The sequence below is a fragment of the Macaca fascicularis genome, chromosome 7 (assembly GCF_037993035.2).
Source record: "Macaca fascicularis isolate 582-1 chromosome 7, T2T-MFA8v1.1".
In the NCBI taxonomy this organism is placed as follows: Eukaryota; Metazoa; Chordata; class Mammalia; order Primates; family Cercopithecidae; genus Macaca; species Macaca fascicularis.
In genome coordinates, this window is record NC_088381.1 from 102,659,579 (window position 1) to 102,677,201 (window position 17,623).

Sequence of the window (17,623 nt, forward strand, 5' to 3'; positions counted from 1 at the left end):
AAAGAAAATTCTACACACAAAATCCATGGATTAAACCCTACATATTTCTAATTAGTTTCCAAATATCTGGATATTATTAATATGCTGCTTAACCTCCTTAGTATTCAAAAGTATCTTATTAAAGCCTTATTAATTAGTGTGGCTACAGAATCAACCCAATTAATTAAAACTACCAAAAACTTTAAAATTCCAACTAGTATATTCGAATAAATAGGTATTCAATTGTTTGTGGACTCAGCTTTATGTCAGCCAGCACACTGGCACAAACATGTAAGACAGTCTTGCCTCCTTACAGCAAAGTTAACATTTTATGATCAGAGACAACAACACATTAAATATGAAAAGCCACCACAGATTTGACAAGTGATCTTTTGTTTCAACACAGTAACAGTATTTTCAAACTAACTGGCCTCAGTGTGAAAAAGGCATAGGAAAAGGCTTCTTGTCTTTCCTCTATTTTGAGCCATCCTGAACACTGAAAACGACTGTTATAACATCAGGATGATGAAGCAGAAAACAAGTAAAACCCTGAGTTCCTGACAACTTTGTGGACCTATCACACCAGCCCTACACTACACACTTCTGGACTCATTTTACACAAGAGAAAAACTCCTATTTTGTTTATGCCATTAAACACTTGAATTATATGCATCCAAGGCAAATCCCACTGATAAGTAAAGGCAATCTACTATTAGGTGTGCTAGATATTTATTAAACACTGATCACTTTATAAACATTTGTGTATGTTAAATTCACTTCATGAATCACAGAACCTGAATAAGGTTTTTAAATTTGAAAGTTACTGGCAATACAGATTTCAAGTCATATTTGTTTCAGAAAATTGAAAATCTGAAGAGAAACAGCAATGTGAGGGAGCCCTGCAGTGACAGAAATGTTCTGTATTATAACTATATCAATGTCAATATTCTGGTTGTGGTACTGTATTATAATTTTGCAAGATAACATCATGGGGGAAACTATTTTTTTCTTTTTTTTTTGAGACAGAGTCTCCCTGCTACCCAGGCTGGAGTTCAGTGGCAAGATCTTGGCTTACTGCAATCTCCTCCACCTCCCAGGTTTAAGTGATTCTCCTGCCTCAGACTCCCAAGTAGCTGGAATTACAGGCACCCACCACCATGCCTGGCTAATTTTTGTATTTTTAGTAAAGACAGGGTTTCACCATGTTAACCAAGCTGGTCTTGAACTCCTGATCTCAGATGATCCACCCACCTCGGCCTCCCAAAGTGCTGGGATTACAGGCATGAGCCACCATTCCCCGCCGGGAAGCAATTATTTTACAACTACATGTGAGCCTACAGTAGTCGCAAAAAAAAGTTTAATTTTAAAATATTAATGATAAACATTAACAAAATATTAACTCAAATTAAAAATATTCATTCCATAAGAGAAATAAATACATGATGAAAGTAATAAATACTACATAAAGCTAGAGTAATGATGACACTGTAGTATTGGTGAAAGGATTGCCAAATAGATCAATGGAAGAGAATCAAGTCCAGAAATAGTCTATAATTCCATTTATATTTTATTTTGGAAAAGGCAAAATTTTGAGGACAGAAAACAGATCAGTGGTTTGTCAAAGGCTAGAAGGTGAAGCAAGGGTTGACTACAAAGGGGGCACAAATGAATTTTGTGGAGGTTCATAGAAAAGCTCTATGTCCTGACTGTGGTGAATTATACGACTGTGTCAAATTTCAGAACTTGGCTGGGCGCGGTGGCGCACGGCCTCTAATCCCAGCACTTTGGGAGGCTGAGGCAGGTGGATCGCTTGAGGATCAGGAGTTCGAGATCAGCAACATGGTGAAACTCTATGTCTACAAAAAATACAGAATTTAGCCAGTGTGGTAGTGTGCGCCTGTAGTCCCAGTTACTTAGGAGGCTGAGGCGAGAGGATGACTTTAGCCCAGAAGGTTGAAGTAAGCTGAGATCACACCACCACACTCCAGCCTGGACGACTGAGCCAGAACCTATCTTTTAAAAAAAAAAAAAAAAAAAAAAAGGCCGGGTGCGGTGGCTCACGCCTGTAATCCCAGCACTTTGGGAGGCCGAGGCAGGCAGATCACGAGGTCAGGAGATCAAGACTATCCTTGCTAACACGGTGAAACCCCGTTTCTACTAAAAATACGAAAAATTAGCCGGGCGTGGTGGTAGGTGCCTGTAGTCCCAGCTATTCGGGAGGCTGAGGCAGGAGGATGGCGTGAACCTGGGAGGCGGAGCTTGTAGTGAACCGAGATTGCACCACTGCACTCCAGCCTGAGTGACACAGCGAGACTCCATCTCAAAAAAAAAAAAGTAAAAATGAACATTTCCTAGTTTTAAAATTAATTTTTTAAAAAAGAAAAGAACAATTAAAAAATTTTTTTAAAAGTCAGAACTCTATTGAAAAGGGTGAATTTTAGCTTAGGCAAATTCTATAAATCTGATTTTTAAAATAAGACTGAAAGTAATACATTTAGCAGAGTTTTATTAGTTTAAACTACTTAGAATAAAAGCTTATCTGAATACAAGTTATTATTTGATTTAAATTATTCTTTAACTTAAAAGAAAAACAATTACTGCTTTTCTAAAAACATAGCTAACTGAGGTAGGTCTACTTGTTAGATCTCATTGAAGTATAGATTGGTCCTGCCTATTCTTATCAGAAGAAAAGCCAGAGAGTTGTGTGTAATGCAGAAAATATGCAAAGTGAGTCCTAAAGCTTGTCTCCATCTCAACCATAAGCATATAAAAATCAATCTTAAAAATCCCTATTTTTTCAGAAAGAAGCATTATACTGGTGTGTTCTCTCTTAAAACCTGAGTTAGTCAAATCAAAGTCAGGTGATTTATATATATCAAAATAAAGTACATAAAAACAACTGAAAGAATTTACAATGAAATTATTATATATACAACTACTTAAGATAATAAAATTAGGCTGGGTGAGGTGGCTCCCACCTGTTATCCCAGCACTTTGGGAGGCCAGGGTGGGTGGATCACCTGAGGTCAGAAATTCATGACTAGCCTGACCAACACAGTGAAACCTCGTTTCTACTAAAAATACAAAAATTATTCGGGCATGGTGGTGGGCCCTTGTAATCCCAGCTACTCGGGAGGCTGAGGCTGGAGAATTGCTTGAACCTGGGAGGCAGAGGTTGTGGTGAGCCAAGATCACACCACTGCACTCCAGCCTGGACGACAAAGTGAGACTCTGTGTCCAAAAAAAAAAAAAAACACAAAACAAAAAATTATTACTCCCTTCTCAAATTCTTCTAGCTGGTATTTTCTAGCTAGACCACCTACTTGTAGATTCCTTTTGGGGAGCTCAAACATAATAACCTTTTTTCTTTGTTTAACCATCCTTAGGGTACATTTATAACAACAAAATCAGTATTTTTTTTTTTTTTTTTGAGATGGAGTTTCGCTCTTGTTGCCCAGACTGGAGTGCAATGGCACAATCTTGGTTCACTGCAACCTCTGCCTCCCGAGTTCAAGCGATTCTCCTGCCTCAGCCTCCCAAGTAAGTGGGATTATAGGCACCCACCATCATGCCCTGCTAATTTTGTGTTTTGGGTAGAGATGGGGTTTCACCAAGATAGTCAGGCTGGTCTCAAACTCCTCAAAATCAATATTGTTAACTGACTCACTGACTGGAAGGAGATGAAGAAAATTGCAAGCATATCTTTGAAGAGAAAACTAAAATGTAAATATCAGCCCATTCTAGTTGCCAATCATAGCAAATTATTAATGCAGGGCTAAATTATTTGGCACTACAGTGCCCTTTATTCATTCTATTTGAATAGTGGTGACATAATCACTAGCCAAATAAGACTTACCTATGTTTTTTTTTTTTGGAGACAGAGTCTCGTTCTGTTGCCCAGGCTGGAGTGCAATGGTACAATCTCGGCTCACTGCAACCTCTGCCTCCTGGGTTCAAGTGATTCTCCCACCTCAGCCTCTCAAGTAGCTGGGATTACAGGCATGTGCCAACATGCCCAGCTAATTTTTTCTATTTTTAGAGACAAGGTTTCACCATGTTGGCCAAGCTGGTCTCAAACTCCTGACCTCAACACACCTGCCTTGCAAAGTGCTGGGATTACAGGTGGTGAGCCACCAAGCCCAGGCTTATTTACGTTTCCTTAATGCATTTACCTTATTCAGTCCTATATTAGTTATTCACATGTATTTCACTTATCCTTGCCTTGTAAACTCTATCCCTACTACAAATATAAACATCAATATAATGTCTGAGAACAATTAAGTACTAATCATTTACTCATTTAATTATCCTGTTGCATCTAGCACCACGGTTTTCAAAGAAGATACTTAAATGGCTGAAATAAAAAAAAAAAAAAATGATTCAAGACTCCATCCTATCGAGTTTTATTTTTTTAAAAATTTTATGTTTTAACTTTTTAATCATTTGTCTGGCATGCAAAGTTTTATTTTGTTTATATACCAATAAATTAGCCTTTTGTGTTTATGTCCCTTGCACTAGAATCTAAGTCATAAGTCCTTGTCTTATTCATAACCCTTTTCCCAATGCCTACCACAGCAGTCAGCACACAATACTTACCGAATGGATTATATAAAATTTGCCTGTGTGTACTTTAAAGTACTAACTCAGAATACTCCCTACTACCTTCAAAGAAAAAAAAAGGCACAAACAATTGCATTTTTCATCCCTGGAAATTCAAGTCAAAAGATAGAATGACAACAAATAAATGAAATATCTGTTTCCCCCATGTTTGCTGTCACCTTCTGTTGCCACTAGATAGCATTCTTTTAACCTGAATCATTCTTTTTTTTTTTTTTTTGAGACGGAGTCTGGCTCTGTCACCCAGGCTGGAGTGCAGTGGCGCGATCTCGGCTCACTGCAAGCTCCGCCTCCCGGGTTTACGCCATTCTCCTGCCTCAGCCTCCCGAGTAGCTGGGACTACAGGCGCCCGCCACCTCGCCCGGCTAGTTTTTTGTATTTTTTAGTAGAGACGGGGTTTCACCGTGTTAGCCAGGATGGTCTCGATCTCCTGACCTCGTGATCCGCCCGTCTCGGCCTCCCAAAGTGCTGGGATTACAGGCTTGAGCCACCGCGCCCGGCCTAACCTGAATCATTCTTAAGAGTGAATGACCAAAAGCTTAATCTGACCACACTTTTGACAAAAATTATAAAATAGGTAAATAAAGTGAAAACTAAATCGTGGGTGTTCGATAAATGCATTTAACTATAATATCTTTTAATCCTGCTTAATTGCTATCCTTTAGTATGCTGTCATACGCACTTATTCCTCCCAAACAAGCACATAACAAGGCTCTGGTTCTGATACTGCCTGTACTTAAAAACGTCATCACTCATGACCTTGGGCAAATTTTAATTAACCTCTGTGTATGGGCTCTTCAAACTGTAAAATGACCAAATGAGCAACTATCACATGGCTATCCTGGGAATTAAATGATAGTACATGCATGCTCTCCCAAGGCACTAGGGCCCATTCACATTTGAGGGATACCCACTCACTGAATTTATGGGGGGAAAAAAAAGGATATATGTCAAAAACCTAGAATAGTTCCTGCACATGGTCAACTCTCAAAAGTTTACTAGTATTGTCTTCATCTCCCTAAAATGACATATAGCAAGCTTTCAAGAACAGTGACTATAATGTAAGAAAACTAGGGACTGGCTAAAAAAAAGATGAGTCATTACAGCTGGCAGATTCTTCACTTGTCTGACAAATAAAAGGAGGATCTAACATTTACTGAGTTCTTTAGGTGTTAAGCACTGTGGCAGACTGTTGCAATTACTGAACTGAATCACACCTTTCTGATTCCTTCCCACATTAACTCTGGATTTACTCATGTGACTTCCTTTGGCCAATGTAACAAAAATACAGCATGCTGAGGCTTGTACTTTCTTGCACTTTGGGGCTTGCTCTCTCTTACTGCTGGGATCTTTCTACCATCTTGTGAACAAGTTAGGTCTAGTCCCCTGAGGAATAATAGGTCACATGGAAATGGACTTTAGGCACCTCAGTCTGAGGCCCCAGACATGTAAGGCTATCCTAGATTCTAGGACCTAGACAATCTAGTCCTATCTAGGTCAGCCCAGACTCTAAGAACATTCCAGCCAACCACAGAATTGTAAGAGTAATGTTTACTGATTTAGGCCACTAACTTTTAGGGGTGGTTTGTTATACAGCAAAGGTAACTACTACAACCACGATATAAATATAGCTATTTTTTTCCAGTTTTAAACAGATCAGGAAAGAGGATTCCTAAAATTAGCAAGTCAGTTTGGCCCCAAAGACTCTTTCTGCTATATCAAGCCATCTTTGCATGCCACACTCTGAGGTTTTAGGCTCTGGTGGTTTTATCCTACAACCCTTATTTAACCCTTTCCTTTGTACCAGGAGACAGTATACTATGGTCCAACTCATCACCTTTGTCACAACTACCCAACTCTGCTATTATAATGCAAAGTAGTCATATATAATAGATAAATGAATGAGTATGGCTGTATTCCAAAAATATTTTATTAATGAACACTAAAATTTGTTTCATATTATTTTACATATCACAAAATAGTCTCCTGATTTTTATTTTGAACCATTTAAAATGTTTTAACCATAGGAATTTTAGGATTATGTTTCTATTTTTATGAAAAATAATGTTGGATTTTTTTTTTTTTTTTTTTTTGGAGACAGGGTCACGCTCTGTTGCCCAGGCTAGAGTGTAGTAGCTCTCTGTAACCTTGAACTTCTGGGCTCAGGTTATCCTCCCGAGTAGCTGGGACTGTAGGCACATGCCACCACACCTGCCTAATTAACTCATGGCCAAATCCAACTCATCACCTTTGCAAGCTAAGAATGGTTTAAACACTTATTATCTGAAAAAGAAATCAAGAGAACAATAGCTACAAAAATATAAAATACGGCCGGGCGCGGTGGCTCAAGCCTGTAATCCCAGCACTTTGGGAGGCCGAGGCGGGCGGATCACAAGGTCAGGAGATCGAGACCACAGTGAAACCCCGTCTCTACTAAAAATACAAAAAATTAGCCGGGCGCGGTGGCGGGCGCCTCTAGTCCCAGCTACTCAGGAGGCTGAGGCAGGAGAATGGCGGGAACCCGGGAGGCGGAGCTTGCAGTGAGCCGAGATCGCACCACTGCACTCCAGCCTGGGCAACAGCGTGAGACTCCGTCTCAAAAAAAAAAAAAAAAAAAAAAAAAAAAAATATATATATATATATATATATATAAAAAATACTTAGGAATAAATTTAACCAAAGAGGTGAAAGACTTGTATACTGAAAACTATTAAAACATTGATGAAAGAAATTGAAGACACAAATAAATAACTCGAAGAGTTAATATTGTTAAAATGTCCATCCTACCCAAAACAACTTACAGATTCAATGCAATCCCTATCAAAATTCCAACACTGGCTGGGCGCAGTGGCTCAAGCCTGTAATCCCAGCATTTTGGGAGGCTGAGACAGGAGGATCACGTGAGCCCAGGGGTTTGAGACCAGCCTGGGCAACACAAGGAGACTCTGTTTCTACAAAAAAAATTTTTTAATTAGGCAGGTGTGGTGGCATGTGCCTACAGTCCCAGCTACTCGGGAGGATAACCTGAGCCCAGAAGTTCAAGGTTACAGAGAGCTACTACACTCTAGCCTGGGCAACAGAGCGTGACCCTGTCTCCAAAAAAAAAAAAAAAAAAAAAAAAAATCCAACATTATTTTTCATAAAAATAGAAACATAATCCTAAAATTCCTACAGTTAAAACATTTTAAATGGTTCAAAATAAAAATCAGGAGACTATTTTGTGATATGTAAAATAATATGAAACAAATTTTAGTGTTCATTAATAAAACATTTTTGGAATACAGCCATACTCATTCATTTATCTATTATATATGACTACTTTTGCATTATAATAGCAGAGTTGGGTAGTTGTGACAAAGACCATATGGACCACAAAGCCTATGATATTTACTATTTGAACCTTTGTGTTTTTAAAATGTGCCAGCTCCTGCTTGGAATTATTCACAGTATATGTTTTTAATTTTAAAAGGTTTTGCTCAGCCTTTAGTGATGAGTAGTTTTGTATTTTTTCATACTTTTACTACTCTCTTCATTTTATTTAAAATTATTTTACACATTATTTATCTTAATTATCCTTTAACTTTTTTTTTTTTTTGGAAGGGAAGGGGGCTTTCCAGCAAAAACTGGAAAGCCTGCTAGACAAATTCTAAAAGAGCTGTAACACTTCCCTCCTTTAACTTTTATCTTTGGATGACCTCTGAATTTGTCTAAGACAGACAACCCCAATTTTAAAACTAATTCAGACGCACAGGTCAAATGAATTCCACTTGCATGCAATAAATACTACAAGCCTCCCAGGCAGCATGGAAAACAAATGATAATTTTACCTTGTCCTCAAAATTATTTCAAGTTTATCTATGAGAAAAGTTTTTCGTTAAAAACTGTGATCTTGGCTGAGTACGGTGGCTCACGCCTATAATCCCAGCACTTTGGAAAGGCCGAGGTGGATGGATCACGATGTCAAGAGATCGAGACCATCCTGGCTAACATGGTGAAACCCCGTCTCTACTAAAAATAAAAAAATTAGCTGGGCGTGGTGGCACGTGCCTGTAGTCCCAGCTACTTGGGAGGCTGAGGCAGGAGAATTCCTTGAACCCAGGAGACGGGGGTTGCAGTGAACCGAGATTGTGCCACTGTACTCCAGCCTGGCGATAGAGCAAGACTCCTCTCAAAAAAAACTGTGATCTTATATGGGCCAACTGGAATGGATTATGATGGAGGCAGAAAAAGATGTGGAAGATATTATTTTATCCAAAAGAGCCTCTAATTCCTCAGATCTGAAACTGTAATAACCATGTAGATATGAAATCCCCAATGAGGATTTAAGGTCAGAATTAGCTATTCAGTCTCACCTCTTTGGTGTGATGAGCCTATTATAATATTTGCCTGCCACTGATAGCTAAGAACTTCAGAACCACTACTATTCTACTTCACCACCCTGCTGCTAATCAATTCAGAAAGACACAAAATGAAGCCAACACTGAATATCCTGTCACATTAGAAAGGAGGTGAACCTCAATTTACTTGCCATTCCCCATTTTTATCATCTTTCTTACGATAAATAAGATCCCCACAGTAATGACCGTAAGTCCTGGTGGAGACTCAGCTGACTGCATGTGGCATCAGTGTAAAGAATAAAGAAATTGCCATAAAAACTAACCACTCTCACCCCAGCATTCACCAATGACTTTCTTATGAGGCATTACACAGATGCTCCTAATAGCCACTACAATTTGGAAGCCCTTAGAACACTGAAGAAATTTGTATGGTAAGTCTAAACTTCATTGAAATTTTTTTTTTTTTTTTTTTTTTTTTTTTTTTTTTTTTGAGACGGAGTCTCACTCTGTCGCCCAGGCTGGAGTGCAGTGGCGCAATCTTGGCTTACTGCAAGTTCCGCCTCCAGGGTTCACACCATTCTCCTGCCTCAGCCTCCTGAGTAGCTGGGACTACAGGCGCCCGCCACCAGGCCCGACTAATTTTTTGTATTTTTAGTAGAGACGGGGTTTCACTGTGGTCTCGATCTCCCGACCTTGTGATCTGCCCGCCTCAGCCTCCCAAAGTGCTGGGATTACAGGCGTGAGCCACCGTGCCCGGCTTCATTGAAATATTTTGTGAAGCATAAAGCAGTTATGTCCATGCAAAAACACAACATAGCTTTATATGCTATTTGAATTAAATGTTTAGAAAGAGATTCATTTTCTATTTTCATTTGTTTTTGTGACTATGTATGAATTTTTAGCGTATTAAAAAAAGGTTTCCCAGAAATGACTTCCCAATTTATACTATTATGCATAAGGGTTCTAAATGTTAACTGTAATTTGCAATGACAATCCAGGAGCCAATAGTTATCCCTACCTATGTAACAAATCTGCACATCCTTCATATGTACCTCGGAACTTAAAAAAAATATTTAAAAATAAAATAATTTTTAAAAAAGAACAGTTATGCCAAATAACCCTTCTTTAAGAAATTAAAAATTGTATCATTGGCTGGGCATGGTGGCTCACACCTGTAATCCCAGCACTTTGGGAGGCAGAGGTGGGTGGATCACCTAAGGTCAGGAGTTCAAGACCAGCCTGGCCAACATGGTGAAATCCCATCTCTACTAAAAATACAAAAATTGGCTGGATGCAGTGGCGCATGCCTGTAATCCCAGCTATTCGGGAGGCTGAGGCATGAGAATGCCTTGAACCCAGGAGTTAGAGGTTTGCAGTGAGCTGAGATCTAGACTGGGTGACAGAGCGAGACTCAGTCTCAAAAAAAAAAAACCCAAAAACATTATATTAACATATTAGGGTCATCAGAGTTTACTGAAAACAATGCTGAGATGTTGCTTAGGACTTTTTTGTCCTGGAACTAGCAATTTTGATCTTACAAATTCAGTAGTATATACAGAAGGAGCAGGATTGAGAAAAAAAAAAAAAAGGCAGTGTAAGCTGACCAAATGAAAGCTTTCTTTCTGAAAAAGAACTACAATAAATTTAATGTGTTGCTAAAAATCTATACTATCTTTGAGCCTAAATAATCCTTTCTGCTAACCTGTATTTTTTTCTTTTTTTTTTTTTTTTTGAGACGGAGTCTTGCTCTGCCGCCCAGGCTGGAGTGCGGTGGCCGGATCTCAGCTCACGGCAAGCTCCGCCTCCCGGGTTCCCGCCATTCTCCTGCCTCAGCCTCCCGAGTAGCTGGGACTACAGGCGCCCGCCACCTCGCCCGGCTAGTTTTTTGTAATTTTTAGTAGAGACGGGGTTTCACCGTGTTAGCCAGGATGGTCTCGATCTCCTGACCTCGTGATCCGCCCGTCTCGGCCTCCCAAAGTGCTGGGATTACAGGCTTGAGCCACCGCGCCCGGCCACCTGTATTTTTTTCTTCATATTTCTACTCAACCCTTTCTCAAAAACTTCTACTTGATTAATCCCACATGTACCCAATCACTGGCATCCAAGCATGCATATTTAAATCAAAATAACTATATTTGTTTTTCGCTTGAATCTTTTATGTTCATCTTACTGCATCAATATATTTAGCAGCTCTCTTTTGTCCTGAACATTAACGCATTTTATGATTCACTGACAGCATTTAGGCTAGCAATACAAAAGAACTCAAAGATAAAGTCAATTTTCTCATTTTTAATTCTAATATACCCTGAGTACTTAACACTCTGTATCACAGGTTTTTGTGCAAATTTTCTCTCTCTTTTTTGAGATAGCGTCTGGCTCTGTCACCCAGGCTGGAGTGCAGTGGCACAATCTTGGCTCACTGCAACCTCTGCTTCCTGGGCTCTAGCAATCTTCCCACCTCAGTCTCCCAAGTACCTGGCACTACAGGCACGCACTACCAAGCCCAGCTAATTTTTGTATTATTTTTACAGAGACGGGGTTTTGCCATGTTGCTCAGACTGGTCTTGAACTCCTGAGCTCAAGCCATCCATCCACCTTGGCCTCCCAAAGTGCTAGGATTACAGGCATGAGCCATTGCACCCAGCTAATTTTCTTTTACTTCATCTAAATTGCTTAAAGCAATCTACCAATGCAACACAGAAAGTCCACAGGGAATATACCTTAATGGTTGAATAGTTAAGAGCTCTAATTGGTTTATTACCACCTGATGTCTAAACTGATATCAGCTTATAATATTAAAAATAATTAAGGCCAGGTGCGGTGGCTCATGCCTGTAATCCCAGCACTTTGGGAGGTCAAGGCAGGAGGACCACCTGAGGTCAGGAATTTGAGACCAGCCTGACCAACATGGTGAAACCTCATCTGTACTAATACAAATATTAGCCGGGCATGGTGGTGGACACCTGTAATCCCAGCTACTCAGGAGGCTGAGGCAGGAGAATCACTTCAACCCAGGAGGCGGAGTTGCAGTGAGCCGAAATCGTGCCACTCCAGCCTGGGCAACAGAGCAGGACTCTACACTAAATTTCTGATAGTGGTTATCTCTGAAGGGAGTATTTGGAAAATGAACTCCAGGCTTTCATCTTTTGCATTTTTCTCTGATATATGAATCTTTTACTTTAATAGAAAAAAACCAGATTTTTAAAAATTTATAAACTTTACTTCTGATAAGTGGAGCAAATCACATTTGAAAGTTCTGGGTCACTCATTATGATTATGAGGACCGAAATGAAAGCATCTAGCCCACTGCCTAGCATACAGGAAAAGTTTAATAAATGTTAGTGTACTTCCAGTTCTGCAATGTCTTCTAATGCAACCAAGTTTTATACTGACCCACCAGTATAGTTTTTTAACTGTTGCTTATTCCAGCTTCTCCTTTGCTATTAGGTCCCACTTCTTGCTGCTGTCAGGACACCCACCTTTAGAAGTACCTTCTACCACATATTGCTTCATATCTGCCACAAAGTCTTTCAGCTTCCAGAACATCTTAACTGTGCCTCCTTTATAGCAACTTATTCTCTTTCAGTTATTCATAAACTTTCATTAGCTCCTTCAAACTTTGAGTGTCTACACAGAAAGACTTGTATTCATTTTTGTATCCCCCATCAGAGCCCTACTGTGGCAGTCACTCAAATATCTGTATGCACAAATAGACAAAAGCTATCCCTGTGACTAAAAAAAAAGTTCACGCCGGGCATAGTGGCTCACGCCTATAATCCCAGCACTTTGGGAGGTCGAGGCAGACAGATTGCTTTAGCTCAGTAGTTTGAGACCAGCCTGGGTGACATGGTGATACCCCACCTCTATAAAAGATACAAAAATTATCTAGGTGTGGTGGAATGGGCCTGTAGTTCCAGCTACTTGGGAGGCTGAGGTGGGAGAATTGCCTGAGCCCGGGAAATGGAAATTGCAGTGACCTGAGATCCCACCACTGCACTCCAGCCTGGGCAACAGGGCAAGACTCTGTCTCAAAAACAAACGAACAAAAAGTTCAAAGAGGATCCCAAAATAACTTGGGACAGTTTAACACTAATGTTTTAATTTTGGCTCTTGAATAGCTTTTATAGTCTAGTCAGAGGTAAAGCACATGGATGAACCCTGTGGCAGTTACTTTCCTACCCAGTTTTAGATTTTCAGCTTACTTTATGTCTGAAGTTGTATTCCAAAGAATTGGAACTATTAAGTAGTCTGTACACTAGCTAAATAGAAGATTATGTACTACAATATTACAGAGGTTCCTTAAGGGTAGTGCTGACTCTCCAAGTAGGCAAAATTTTAGAATCTCTGCCACTTCTCTGTATCAAGTATCTTTTCTCTTGCACACACTCAACTTTCTCCCAAATGGAATTAGTATAGCCATTCTGTGGTTGCAAAATGTAGACTTTCACAGACCCTGAAGACACCTGTTTTGACAGAGATGTAGATTCCTTCCAGACCCAAAGAACAGTAGGTAGAACTGGTGAAGTAGAAGAGGTTAAAGGTGGAAATTATGCAGAAAAACAGCTACCTATCCAGAAATTAACTGTTTTCAGTATCTATTTCAAAGACTACATCAACATGCCAATTCTTATTTAAAAAGAGATGCTTGTAAAAAGGTTTGAAAATGGCTAGGTACAGTGGCTCACGCCTGTAAATCCCAGCACCTTGAGAGGCTGAGGCTGGTAGAACACTTGAGGCCAGGAGTTCAAGACCAGCCTGGCCAACATGGCAAAACCCCATCTCTACTAAAAATATAAAAATTAGCCGGGCATGGTGGCAGGCACCTGTAGTCCCAGCTACTCGGGAAGCTGAGGCACAATAATCGCTTAAACCCGGGAGGTGGAGGTTGTGGTTGCGGTGAGGTGTGATTATACCACCACAATCTACCCTGGGCAACACAGTGGGACCCTAACTCAAAAAAAAAAAAAAAATGTTTGAAAATGGGTTACCCAAAGCCCACTTTAATTTTAAAAATTACCAAATTTATGATTATATTTTGACTCAATTTTTCAGATTCTCTCAAACTCTATCTTTGGACTGAATGATGACTACACAATAAGTCCAAAATGTTTCTTGGTTGTATGATTTCCACATCTTTTTTCCTGATTTAATTCTCTAGTTCCAGGGGAGGGGACAGAAGATGGGTGAATCACCCAAGTATTTGAGTTTCAGCTCACCATCCTTCCAACGTTTCATTAAACAATGATTGTGTTTGCTCAAAAAAAAAAAAAAGACAGAACCAGGCACAGTGGCCCGTGCCTATACTCCAAGCTACTCAGGAGGCTAAGGTGGGAGGGAGGATCCCTTGAGCCCAAGAGGCCATCTGGGCAACATAGTGAAGTAAAAATAAATAAATAAATTTAAAAAATAAAAATAAAGAAATAATACTTAGATGCCTTACAATCTGTTTGCATGGCATTCTTAGAAGACCACATAGGCCGGGCGCGGTGGCTCACGCCTGTAATCCCAGCACTTTGGGAGGCTGGGGCGGGCAGATCACAAGGTCAGGAGATCGAGACCATCCTGGCTAACATGGTGAAACTCTGTCTCTACTAAAAATACAAAAAATTAGTTGGGCGTGGTGGCGGGTGCCTGTAGTCCCAGCTATTCGGGAGGCTGAGGCAAGAGAATGGCGTGAACCCAGGAGGCGGAAATTGCAGTGAGCCAAGATTGTGCCACTGCACTCCAGTCTGGGTGACAGAGCAAAACCCCATCTCAAAGACAAAAGACAAAGGGAGATAGTTAAAAGTAAATGAAACAATAAGAAAAGAATACTGAAGCAAGCAGATCTGAGTACCTATACCAACTAATTTAACAAAAGAATGGTCTCTATCTCATTTCTCTGTAATTCTGCATGCCTTTTACTGGAAATCTAGGAGATAAGTGATGTTAAATAACTTGCCAAAAAGTTATACAGGTAGTAAGTATGTGGTGAAGGCACAATTCAAACCAAAGGAAATCTAGTCATTTTAGGCAAGTTTATATCTTAAAGTTATTTTAACTGAAATTTAAGTGAAAAGGATAGAGAGAGATAAGGATATATGATGAGGAACTCAGGATCTAAAGTTAAAATTGTGGCTGGGCGTGGTGGCTCACAACTGTAATCCCAGAACTTTGGGAGGCCAAGGCGGGTGGATCACTTGAGGTCGGGAGTTTGAGACCAGCCTGGCCAACATGGCAAATCCCTGTCTCTCTAAAAAATACAAAAATTAGCTGGTCGTGGTGGTAGGCACCTGTAATCCCAGCTACTCAAGAGGCTGAGGCATGAAATTCGTTTGAACTCGGGAGGCAGAGGTTGCAGTGAGCCGAGGTCGCGCCACTGCACTCCAGCCTGGGTGACAGAGCGAGACTCCATCTCGAAATTAAAATAAAATAAATAAAAAATAAAATAAAATAAGATAAAATGTTAAAATTACAAGTCATCTCTGAAGTTTAATTATAAAATTTAATTTTCAATAGAAAATTAGTCAAAAGAAAAAAAAACTACCATATAAGCCTCAAGTCAACAGCAATATTATTCCCCCAATAAAATGCTACCATATTCTCCAGCAATTCAAAATGTGTACAATACACACATACATATATATACATTTTCATTTTAATCTCGCAATAACTCAAAAGGATATCATTTGTCCAACAAAGTCTAACTCCAAAGTCTGCCCTTCACTATCACTACCTGCCTCCCATAAAACTTTTCTCAAACTATAAACAAAAAGCAGAGATAAAGGTATCCTATTAAAACCAAGTGCGGCTAGGCACAGTGGCTCATGCCTATAATCCCAGCACTTTGGGAGGCTGAGGTTGGCGGATCACCTTAGGTCAGGAGTTCGAGACTAGCCCTGCCAAGATGGCAAAACCCCATCTCTACTAATAATACAAAATTAGCCGGGCTTGGTGGTGTGGGCCTGTAATTGCAGCTACTCAAGAGGCTGCGGCACAAGTATCGCTCAAACCCAGTAGGTGGAGGTTGCAGTGAGCTGAGATTGCGCCACTGCACTCCAGCCTGGGCGACAAAGTGAAACTATGTCTCAAATAATAATAATAATAATACCAAGTGTTAAGTTTAGCCTAATGCTGCTTCCCTATATATTTTAAGTTCAGCCTAAAAGTTTCTCTGTATATGGTTAACTATAATCTAACTGGGTGTTTAAACAGACTATAACCTATAACCAACTCTTGTAACAAGTAGCTAAGTCACAGCAGCCATACTTCAACCACTCACAGGGAGCAAACTGTTCAAACCGTGTTCAAATAAGGCAAACAACAAGCTGCAACCAATCTGGCTATTTCTGTACCTCACTTCCATTTTCTGTATGTCTCTTTCCTTTTTCTGTTCATAAATCCTCTTCAACCACACAGCAGCACCAGAGTCACTCTGAACCTATTTCCGGTTCAGGGGGCTGCCTGATTTGCAAATCGTTTTTTGGTCAATTAAGCTCTGTTAAATTTAATTTGTCTTAAGTTTTTAACACATGTGGAGAATGCATGGATCTTTATTGTATTTTTATTCTTTATTTCTTAATTATTTGTTACATATATTTAAAAGGTCTTAGGGCCGGGCGCGGTGGCTCAAGCCTGTAATCCCAGCACTTTGGGAGGCCGAGACGGGCGGATCACGAGGTCAGGAGTTCGAGACCATCCTGGCTAACACGGTGAAACCCCGTCTCTACTAAAAAATACAAAAAACTAGCCGGGCGAGGTGGTGGGCGCCTGTAGTCCCGGCTACTCGGGAGGCTGAGGCAGGAGAATGGCGTAAAAACTCGGGAGGCGGAGCTTGCAGTGAGCTGAGATCCGGCCACTGCACTCCACCCTGGGCAACATAGCGAGACTCTGTCTCAAAAAAAAAAAAAAAAAAGGTCTTAGGCCAGGCATGGTGGTTCACACCTGTAATCCCAACATTTTGGAAAACCAAGGCTAGCAGACTGCTTAAGCCCAGGAGTTCGAGACGAGCCTGGGCAACACGGCAAAACCCTATCTCTACAAAATACAGAAAAATAAAAAGGTAGCTGGGCGTGGTGGCACACATCTGTGGTCCCAGTTACTCAGGAGGCTAAGGTGGGAGGATCACCCAAGCCCAGGAGATCAACCGTGATCACGCCACTGCACTCCAGCCTGAGTGATAGGAGTGAGAAACTATCTCAAAAAATAAATAAATAAATAAATAAGTAAAGGTTTTTTTACCCTTATTGCACACTTAAGAAAAAGAACAAAAAATGAAACAGAGGCCGGGCGCGGTGGCTCAAGCCTGTAATCCCAGCACTTTGGGAGGCCGAGGCGGGTGGATCACGAGGTCAGGAGATCGAGACTATCCTGGCTAACATGGTGAAACCCCGTCTCTATGGCCGGGCGCGGTGGCTCAAGCCTGTAATCCCAGCACTTTGGGAGGCCGAGACGGGCGGATCACGAGGCCAGGAGATCGAGAGACGATCCCGGCTAACACGGTGAAACCCCGTCTCTACTAAAAAATACAAAAAAACTAGCCGGGCGAGGTGGCGGGCGCCTGTAGTCCCAGCTACTCGGGAGGCTGAAGCAGGAGAACGGCGTAAACCCGGGAGGCGGAGCTTGCAGTGAGCTGAGATCCGGCCACTGCACTCCAGCCTGGGTGACAGAGCAAGACTCCGTCTCAAAAAAAAAAAAAACAAAACAAAACA

General features: G+C 40.6%; 1 protein-coding gene and 1 non-coding gene across 4 annotated transcripts in view; both read right to left on the reverse strand.

Annotated features, from left to right (window-relative positions):
* Positions 1 to 17,623, reverse strand: part of BAZ1A (bromodomain adjacent to zinc finger domain 1A) — a 129,560-nt gene that overhangs the window by 90,042 nt on the left and 21,895 nt on the right. The window lies entirely within an intron of this gene.
* On the reverse strand, positions 8,201 to 8,262 carry LOC123574804 (U7 small nuclear RNA). The gene has a single exon (XR_006699989.1). It is a non-coding gene; the product is annotated as a U7 small nuclear RNA (small nuclear RNA).